Source organism: Zea mays, chromosome 10 (genome assembly GCF_902167145.1).
Source record: "Zea mays cultivar B73 chromosome 10, Zm-B73-REFERENCE-NAM-5.0, whole genome shotgun sequence".
In the NCBI taxonomy this organism is placed as follows: domain Eukaryota; kingdom Viridiplantae; phylum Streptophyta; class Magnoliopsida; order Poales; family Poaceae; genus Zea; species Zea mays.
In genome coordinates this window covers 41,343,503-41,353,899 of record NC_050105.1, presented here as the reverse complement: position 1 = coordinate 41,353,899, position 10,397 = coordinate 41,343,503, and positions in this window count along the sequence as shown.

Below are 10,397 nucleotides of genomic sequence, written 5' to 3'. Positions count from 1 at the left end.
CGCCGGTAAGTCGTGCCACCCTTTTTCCTCTCTACGACTATTGTTCTGGTGAGGAGGGAGCTCGGGTTGAGTGAGAGAAAAGCCGGGGGGTATTCGCAATGTTAGTGACTCAGTAAAATAGTTCCGCAGGGGCACAGTTTAAATGATTTAGTTAAAGAAAACCCCAGGGGTCCCAGTGCAAAGCTGTTTTCCTTAAACCTTTAAGATTTATTCTTTTAAATGATTACAGAACTTGAAAAATTCATAACTTGAGTCTTATCCAACCAAACTTAGTCAAACCAATTTTGCTAGATCCTAAATATTATGAACTTATTAGGAAAATTAATAAACACCCTGAGTACTGCAACACTTTTTAGAGTTTTAATTTAAATAAGTATACTGCCCAAAACTAAATAAATAGAGGAAAAATAAAAATACTTTTGGACTGAGGGTAAGAAAAATTAGAGACATACTTAACAACTAACTACCTAGTTTAAAAATATTAAACTCCTTAGTACACTAGGTTAAGGAGGGATTAACAATTAAAACTTGTATTGGCCCAAACCTTAAGAAAATGAGAAAGGGAATTTAAAATAAGAACCAGGGGCAACCACATTTTTCCTAGCTTACTTAGGTGATATAATTCATAAGAAAATTTTGTTGAACCCTCTGTTAGTATAAAAGAAAGACACCACATTTTATTTCATAAAAACAGTAAGAACTTAGAAAAATCATAGAAAAATAACCCTAATGAGAAACCACCCCAATCCTTAGGATAACTACTATTATGCTGGTATGAATTTAGGTAAAATACAAGTTCTGTTGTTTGATATTTTTCAAATGATAAGTTAGTTATAAAAGCCTTTTTGACATTAAACTTTGAAAAATCACAACTAAATAACCATTAAGTCACTTTCTGTGATTTTTGGCACAGAGAATTGTCATTACCCATAGATGTTGGCAAAAATAATTTTTAATGTAGAACCCCCACCTAAATCAGAGTTGTAGTGCAAAGTGGCCATCCACCTTCACTTTTGATATTTTTGCCTAGATTTTATCCTAATTATTTTTAACCTCAAAATTTTAGAGTTCACTGCAGAGACCAGTGTTTACCCACTATAATTTTTGCAACATTTTTGGAAAAATCTAAATCACTATGGTCTTTCAAACTCACTTTAAAAGCATAAATAGACAATAAAAAGGGAATTATGAAAGGAATTAATATTATACAACTAGATCTCCCTAAGTTTCCAATACAACATGAAGGAAATAATTAAGTTCTTAATTTCACTCAAGGCCCTACAATAGGTGAGTATAAAACACTAAGAACATCATACGATAAAGAAACCCTAGTTACCACTGCCTTAATATTGTCTTACGATGCATCGTGTTTACTAAATTGACATATCATTAATATACATGTATCTTATTCATTGCATTCGATAGATTGTAATCTCGCGGATGGAGAGTGCGTCCTCATTCCGGAGCAAGGATTTGCTCAGGAGGTAGTCCCGGAGCCAGCATCAGACCTAGGACGTGAAGCCATAGGATATTAGATGGGTAGCTAGGTGGCTATTTAAATAGGTCGTAGAGGCTACTACAATATCGATAGGGGAATTCTGTACCTCTATACTTGATGTGAGGACGCTTAGGACGAGCATGCATGCATCCTTTTTCTTGTTTTGTCGTCTTAGTAAAATGTCATTATCAAAAGTAAGATACATAAATAAGGAAACATCCATAACAAGAATTGAAAGCTATAACAAAAATTGCCACTTAACCCTAGAAAAGCCAAGTCCGCAGAAATTTTCTAGTCCTTTGCACTAGCTCCTTTTATTTTTGGGGTTCTTTTTCTTTTCGCTTACACTTGCCCTTGCACAGATGACTTCTGACGTACCCACAGACGGAGGGAACACACATTCCCACCCAGACGATCTTGCGCGAGAGGGCTTTCCCCACATTTTGTGGGAGGTACTGCAGGGAGCAGGTTACGCTACGCCTCCCTAGTATGCGGTGCAGCTATTCGAGGAGCACCGGGTACCTCGCTGTAGGGTGAGGATGACCTTGGAGCCTCATCCCCTACAGCCCAGCTGGCGTTCCTTGGACTCAGAGTCTTTCAGTTTTAGGGCCGAGGATACTATTGAGTCCACGGCTCTGCATGTGCTGACAACCTTCTGCGGATTTCACCCCTTGGAGTTGTCAACCCACCCCATTGGCTTGTTCCCCGCTGAGAAGGAGGACGACCCGATGTGGATGGATCGGGTTGAGCACACCAAGGATGTGTGGGCTCTCTACCCTGGGCATACCGCTCACCTGACGGTTCGGTGCATGAGTGCCCTGTATCGTCTGCAGGCCTTGCAATGTGAGGCGATGTCCTAGCTTATGGGCCTAGTGGAGCCTACCAAGATCACCCTAGATAACTGGGAGGACCTTGTTGTCGACTTGTCCACTGAGCTGGTGGAAAAAGATCTCCAGGTGGAGCAGATGGCCAACTAAATCCAAGAGCTCGAGGACCAGGTGGAAGCCAGGGAGAACACTATCGAGGTTCCGGAAGATCAGCTCTAGACCACCCCAACAACAGCTTGAGGAAGCCAACCAACATTTGGATCTGCACCATCAAGAGATTGAGGATATGGAGGTAGAAGGGGCCGCTGAGGATGTAGATATCGAGGGAGGCGAGGAGCCGGAGCCTACATCTAGCTTAGACACTGCTGGCTCAGGAAGACCACCTTCCCCCGAGTCTAGCGTTGCCTCGTTTGCTCATTAGCTTCCAGAGTTAGTATAGAAGTGTGCAGCAGTAGAACTCCTCGAATCTAGCTTAGCTTTTGCACCTTGGAGGTACTAGGCTCTAGAGAGTTGAGTATTTTCTGTAACCGTTGGGAACTCTTTTGGCAAGATGAATGATGGATGGTTTTTATTTTAAGTTTATGAATTAAATTATATCCTGTTGGTACCAGTTGTGAAAGGCGAGGCAAACTTGGGTCCTTGCAAACCTCGTTGTTTAAGTTCTTTTATCATGTGTAATCACGGATTTCAAAGTATGATAATAAGAACATCCTAAATTTCAGATGGCAGAAAGAGCGTGCCGTGGACAAAACGAGCACATTCCTCCACCACCGCCGCAGCCTCCTACCATGCAGGAGCTGATGGCTCAGCAGAATGAAATTCTGTGGCAGCTCGCTCAGCATCAGCCACCGCCTTCGCACTATGGTGGTGGTGATCACCACCAGCGTGCCCTGGCAGCGGCCACCTACCAGGAGTTTCTCATTACTCAACCGCCGTTGTTCACTCAGGCAGAAGATCCACTCGATGCTGATGTTTGGCTCGGGGTGGTGGAATCCAAATTGCCACTACTTAATGGATATTGTTCAGATGCGACCAAGGTCTATTTCACCACCCAGCAGCTTCGTGGGCCCGCTTGGACATGGTGGGACCATTTCCTCGCTATGCAGCCGGCTGACCATGCGGTTGAGTGGGGAGAGTTCAAAGCAGTATTCAGAGGGCATCACATACCAGCAGGCATCATGGACTGCAAGCTCAATGAGTTTCTGGCACTCACTCAGGGAAGTCGTACCGTGTTGCAGCACGCCCAAGCTTTCAATGACTTGTGTTAGTACGTAGGCTACCATGCTGACACTGATGAGAAGAAGAGAGACAGATTCAGGAGGGGCCTCAGCACTAAGCTCCTTGACCATCTCAACACAGTCAGGGCCAACAACTACAATTAGTTAGTCAACATGGTCATCTCTCAGGAGGATTGTATCACAACCCGCCAGGCGGAGAAGAAGAGAAAGACCCCTATGGCAGGACCATCAGCTCAGCCTCAGCACTTCATAATTGTGTCCAATACTCAGAACAGAGGACCTCAACAGTAGCAGGGACGATGGGTGATCCGACCATAGCAGTAGCAGCAGGCACCCAACCGCTCTCAACCCCCAGCTTAGAGAAATAACAACCAGCCACCGCAGCAGTACCGTCAGGGCAATGATAATAGGTGTTTCACTTGTGGCAACACCGGACACTATGCCAAGAATTGTCCCAGGAACCAACAGAGGCAGGGTCAGAATGTAAATCAGAACCACGGCAAGAGGCAGAAGGTGCAAGTAAGGCAGGGCAGGCTGAACTTGACCACATTGGCTGACATTTCGGAGGGAGCACCCGTCATGACTGGTATCTTTTCTGTTTTAAATTTTCCTGCAGTCATTCTTTTTGATTCTAGTGCATCACACAGCTTCATCAGCGCAAAATTTAGTGCCAAATGTTAGCTACCTTTTCACCACACAAATGGTGCCATTATGATTGCAACACCCGAAGGCAGGGTTGCCACCTATCAACTCAACCGGCAGGTGCCAATAAAATTGGGTAGTGTCATATTTAGAACCACCCTCTTTATCATGGCACTGGAGAGCATGGACATCATTCTGGGGACTGATTGGTTATCACGACATCATGCATTAATTGATGTCGCAGCAAGAGCCATTGAAATAGATTCACCAATTTGTGGAGAAATCATCTTGTACCTACCAAACCAGGCTGTACTCATTCTTATGCACTCACCAGGGTAGAATCATTGGTGAGAAGGATTCTAATAGTCTGTGAGTACCCTGATGTCTTCCTAGACGAATTGCCAGGGATGCCACCCGACAGGGATATATCCAAGAGACCATATAGGATGCCTCTAGCAGAGTTGGCAGAACTGAAGAAGCAGGTATAAGAGTTGTTGGACAAAGGGTTCATTCGTCCAAGTACTTCAACGTGGGGATATCTGACCTTGTTCATAAAGAAGAAGCATGAGAGTCTGAGACTATGTGTCGATTACTGCCCTCTCAATGCGGTGACTATTAAAAACAAGTATCCTTTGCATCGCATTGATGTTTTGTTTGATCAGTTGGTCGGAGTCAAGGTGTTTTCCAAGATAGACCTTCGCTCTGGCTATCATCAAATCGAGATCAGGGCCAGCGATATTCCGAAGACGGCTTTCTCTACCAGATATGGGCTTTATGAGTACTTGGTGATGTCATTCGGGCTGACCAATGCCCCGACATATTTCATGTATTTGATGAATTCAGTATTTATGCCCGAACTGGACAAATTTGTGGTGGTCTTCATTGATGATATCATGGTCTATTCAAAGAGTGAAGACGAACATACAAAGCATTTGCCCACAGTACTTCAGCGGCTACGCGATCATCATTTGTATGCCAAACTCTCCAAATGTGATTTCTGGCTAAGGGAGATCAAGTTTTTTGGTCACACCATTTCTCAGGATGGGATATCAGTTGATCCTAAGAAAGTATAAGAAGTGATGGATTGGAAGCCTCCTACCACCGTGCGACAGATTTGGAGTTTCTTGGGATTGGCAGGATACTATAGGCGATTCATTCCAAATTTCTCTAGGATTGCTAAACTAATGACTGAATTGTTGAAGAAAGGAGTGAAATTTGATTGGAGTCATAAATGTGAGGATGCCTTTCATGCATTGAGGCAGCATCTGACGACAACACCCGTGTTAGCATAGCTTGACAACACCAAATCTTTTGATGTGTATTGCGATGCCTCGGGCACTGGACTAGGTTGTGTTTTGATGCAAGACAACCAGGTTATTGCCTATGCATCCAGAGCACTCAGGCCTCATGATCAAAATTACCCCACACATGATCTAGAGTTAGCAGCAGTAGTTCATGCTCTGAAAATATGGAGACATTACCTAATGGGAGCTCATTGTAATATCTATACTAACCACAAGAGTCTCAAGTATATTTTCACTTAGGCTGATCTTAATATGAGGTAGAGAAGATGGTTGGAATTGATCAAGGATTATGATCTGGAAGTACATTACCATCCTGGCAAGGCAAATGTTGTGGCGGATGCCTTAAGTTGAAAAGCCCAGTGCAACTGTATAACCATGGACTCTAAGATCGCCACTCTGTGTGACGAGTTGCACAAGCTGAACATGGAAGTGGTTTCCCCAGGTACCTTGGATTATATCTCCGTTGAGCCAACTTTACAAGAGCAGATAATCATGGCACAGATTGGTGACAAGGGTGTTCAAGTCATTAAGGAAATGCTCAACCAAAAGGTGGATAAGTACAAATGTTTTCGTCAGGACAACAGGGGTATTCTATGGTTTGAAGACCGATTGGTTGTTCCCAAAAATCCAGAACTCAGGAAGAAAATCTTGGACGAAGCTCAACTCTCAAAATTTTCCATGCACCCCGGAAGTAACAAAATGTATCACGACCTCAGATCCTTATATTGGTGGACCAGGATGAAGAGAGAAATTGCTAAGTATGTATCTGAGTGCGACACTTGCCAAAGAATCAAAGCTAGTCATTTAAAGGTAGCAGGTACCTTACAACCTCTCCCCATACCATCTTGGAAATGGGAGGATATTTGCATGGATTTTATTATGGGATTGCCTAGCACCTCCCGGCACCACGATTCTATATGGGTCATTGCGGATAGACTAACCAAGACAGCTCATTTTCTTGCCTGTGCATACCACCCACAAGACGGAAAAATATGCAGAGATTTATATTGACCAAATAGTGCGTTTGCATGGAATCCCAAGGACTATAGTGTCAGATAGAGGAGCACCTTTCGTCGCACGTTTCTGGGAACAACTGCAGAAGTCACTTGGAACCCATGTGATAAGAAGCTCAGCATACCATCCTCAAACTGACGACCAAACGGAATGAGTAAATCAGATTCTTGAGGACATGTTGAGAGCGTGTGTGTTACACTATGGCAAGAATTGGGATAAGTGCCTTTCTCTGGCAGAATTCTCTTACAATAACAGCTACCAATCAAGCTATAGAAAGGTGTAGAACACCGCTAAATTGGTCACAAGCTAAAAAAAGGGAAATATTTGGACCTGACCTAGTGCTTGAAGCCGTGGATAAAGTCAGTCATTAAGAAGAACTTGGAAGCTGCTCAGGCCAGGCAAAAGAGCTATCATGATAAAAGAAGGAAGCCTCTACAATTCGAAGTGGGGGATCATGTGTATCTCAAAGTGTCACCCACTAAAGGTGTTCAGAGATTTGGGATCAAGGGAAAATTAGCTCCTCGCTATATTGGGCCCTATGAAATCAAGGAGACCTGTGGACTTGTAGCTTACAATTGAAGTTGCCACCTCACATGTCTGCCATTCATGATGTGTTCCATGTGTCTTAACTGAAGAAGTGTGTCCGCTTACCAACGGAAGTGCTACCCGAACCTGAATTGGAGATAGAACCAGACTTGTCATATCAAGAGCACCCCATCAAAGTATTGGACCAAAAGGAAAGGTCAACTCGATCAAAGACAATCCAAATGTATAAGATCTAGTGGAGCAACCATTCAGAAGAAGAGGCTACTTGGGAAACAGAGGAATTTCTGCGCTCTCACTACCCCGATTTTCTGCCCCAGGAGATCGGTACGTAAATCGGATCCCCAAAACACCCCCACCTGCCTTTTGAATCTAAGTATAAGGGAAATGTAGTTAACCAGAACTGAGTAAGTGGTGAAATTAAGGGCCTGTTTGGCACAGCTCCAGCTCCTGATCCTAGGCCAGGATCCGGTGGAGCCGTGCCAAACAAGTGTTTTGTGAACTGATTCTCACGTGGAGCAGGAAGGATTGGGAGTCGTTTTTGTATAGAAACGTGGGAGCTAAAAAAACTGCTCCACCCTCCCTCAAAACAGCTCCTCAACCAACCAAAGATGAACCTCCCCTCAAAGTTTGCCCAAAATTACCCGCAATTTGTATTATTGCTTGTAATTGATTTGTTGAACACACGTTTGGTGTATGCAAGACGAAATAGAAAATTCTTCTAAAGATGCCAACTAGATAAGAATCAGTTTACTTGCCAAACGGTTTAAAAAATGATTCTGATTCTCCAGGAATCAGAAGGATCAGCTCCTTAGAAGGATTAGGATCTAGAGCTAAAGATTCAGGAACTGGAGCTGTACCAAACGGGCCCTAAATCTAGAAGGACTTCCTTCTGAAGTTGCAAAGAGGATGACATTCGAAGAGTAGTCTACTAGAGAACCTTGACAAAAGAAACCACACCACGCAAGCATGCACCTTCTTAGCACCCCTCTCAAGGAACCCTACCCAATCTCAGGACGAGATTCCTTTAAGGGGGGAGGGCTGTAACACCCCAGGTGTTACCCAAGGCCCTGGCTCAATGCATGCACATGTGGCCCTTTATCACATGTGTTTAAGTGGAAAGAGAGGGCCCCCAAAGCTTTAGAATCATGGCTAACTTAAGTAGTGACCATGATGGAAGGGATACCCTAGCCTTCATGTATCTTCACCTATGAAAAAGGTTCTAAAACCCTAATTTCCCCTCTTAATTCATTAAACCCCCAAACATTGGGATTAAAGGGAAAACTATACAAATAGTCAATTCATGGATTGAACCCTTTACTAAAGTTGAAGTACATTAATAAATCTACAAAATATAGTAAGGAAGGTATTACAAAAAGGTCCTCCAAAAACCCCAAATCAAGCCCCCAAGTGGAGAGCACCCTAGAGCAATCCATTTTTCTCTAAGTCAAAAATCAGCCCTAATTTAGAGATCAGAAGTGTTCACCCATTTGCTGGCACCAAAACCACTTGGTCCAAATAACAAAAAGTAGCCAAACTACCCAAGGCACACCCTTGAAAAATTTGAAACCCAACCAGTGTCGTTTGACACGGTTTGGCATCTGTTTTGTCGCGGGGTGAACAGTGCAGACAGAAAAGAATTGGCACCACCATATCTTCCAAACCATATCTTCCAAGCCATACCCGATCTCCCCTTGGAACTCACATGAACTAGATAGCTCTAGGTGCAGGGAAGAAATCTTACACAAGTCATATGGCAAGATTCGCACGTTTGGGAGCTCTGCAGACGCAAGAACTCGGGCAGATTAACACGACCACGTGTTCGACGCGCCCTGGCAACGCCAGAGCACGCCCCGGCGCTCGGCCCCGCGCGCGCCGCACTGCGCCGCATCAACCCCGCGCCCACGCCCGCGCTCGCGGCTATAAAGCCAACCCGGCCTCGACTGTATGCCTCCGCGCGCTCCCAACCCTGCCCGAGCACGAGTTCACCGGCGTTTGCCCAGAGAACGGCGTGCCAGCGGCCGTGTAAGCCCCGGCCACTCCAGCCCTCCTCCACCCCGTCTGATCCTTTGGCTAGCTTCCTCGGAGCTCAGTGAAGCTCCTCGAGCCGCAGACCGGACACCACCTCACTGGAGACGACAGATTGACGTCGCTGCACTTCAACCGGTTGCCGTCACACGTAGACCGAGCCACACGGTAAGCCATTCGTTGATTCCTTATGCCCACGACATTCTTGACCTCCAGGGAAGCTCCTCATGCCATTTAATTGAACTATACCGCCGTGAGCAGGCCGGAGCACACGCCGCCGACGAGCCCGACCGCCAGCGCACGTGGCCAGCCCTATTCCGGCCATCACCGCTGGCGATCCGCCCCTCGACGTGACCGCTAGGACCTCCCGGACCTCACCCAGCCCTCCACCGAACCACTCCCGCCGCCTGTAAGCCGCGCCACCCTTTTTCCTCTCTGCGGCTACTGTTCCGGCGAGGAGGGAGCTCGGGTTGAGAGAGAGAAAAACCGGGGGGGGGGGGGTATTCGAAATGTCAGTGACTCAGTAAAACAGTTCCGCAGGGGCACAGTTTAAATGATTTAGTTAAAAAACCCCATGGGTCCCGGTGCAAAGCTGTTTTCCTTAAACCTTTAAGATTTATTCTTTTAAATGAGTACAAAACTTGAAAAATTCATAACTTGAGTCTTATCCAACCAAATTAGTCAAACCAATTTTGCTAGATCCTAAATACTATAAACTATTTAGGAAAAATAATAAACACCCTGAGTACTGCAACAAATTTTAGTGTTTTAATTTAAATAAGTATACTGCCCAAAACTAAATAAATAGAGGAAAAATAGAAATACTTTTGGACTGAGGGTAAGAAAAATTAGAGACATACTTAACTACTAACTACCATGTTTAAAAATGATAAACTCCTCAGTACACTAGGTTAAGGAGGGATTAACCATTAAAACTTGTATTGGCCCAAACCTTAAGAAAATGAAAAAGGAAATTTAAAATAAGAATCAGGGGCAAACACATTTTTCCTAGCTTACTTAGGTGATATAATTCATAAGAAAATTTTGTTGAACCCTCTGTTAGTACAAAAGAAAGACACCACATTTTATTTCATAAAAACAATAAGAACTTAGAAAAATCCTAGAAAAATAACCCTAAAGATAAACCACCCCAATCCTTCGAATAACTACTATTATGCTAGTACGAATCTAGGAAAAATACAAGTTCTGTTGTTTGATATTTTTCAAATGATAAGTTAGTTATAAGTGCCTTTTTAACATTAAACTTTAGAAAATCACAACTAAACAAACATTAAGTCACTTT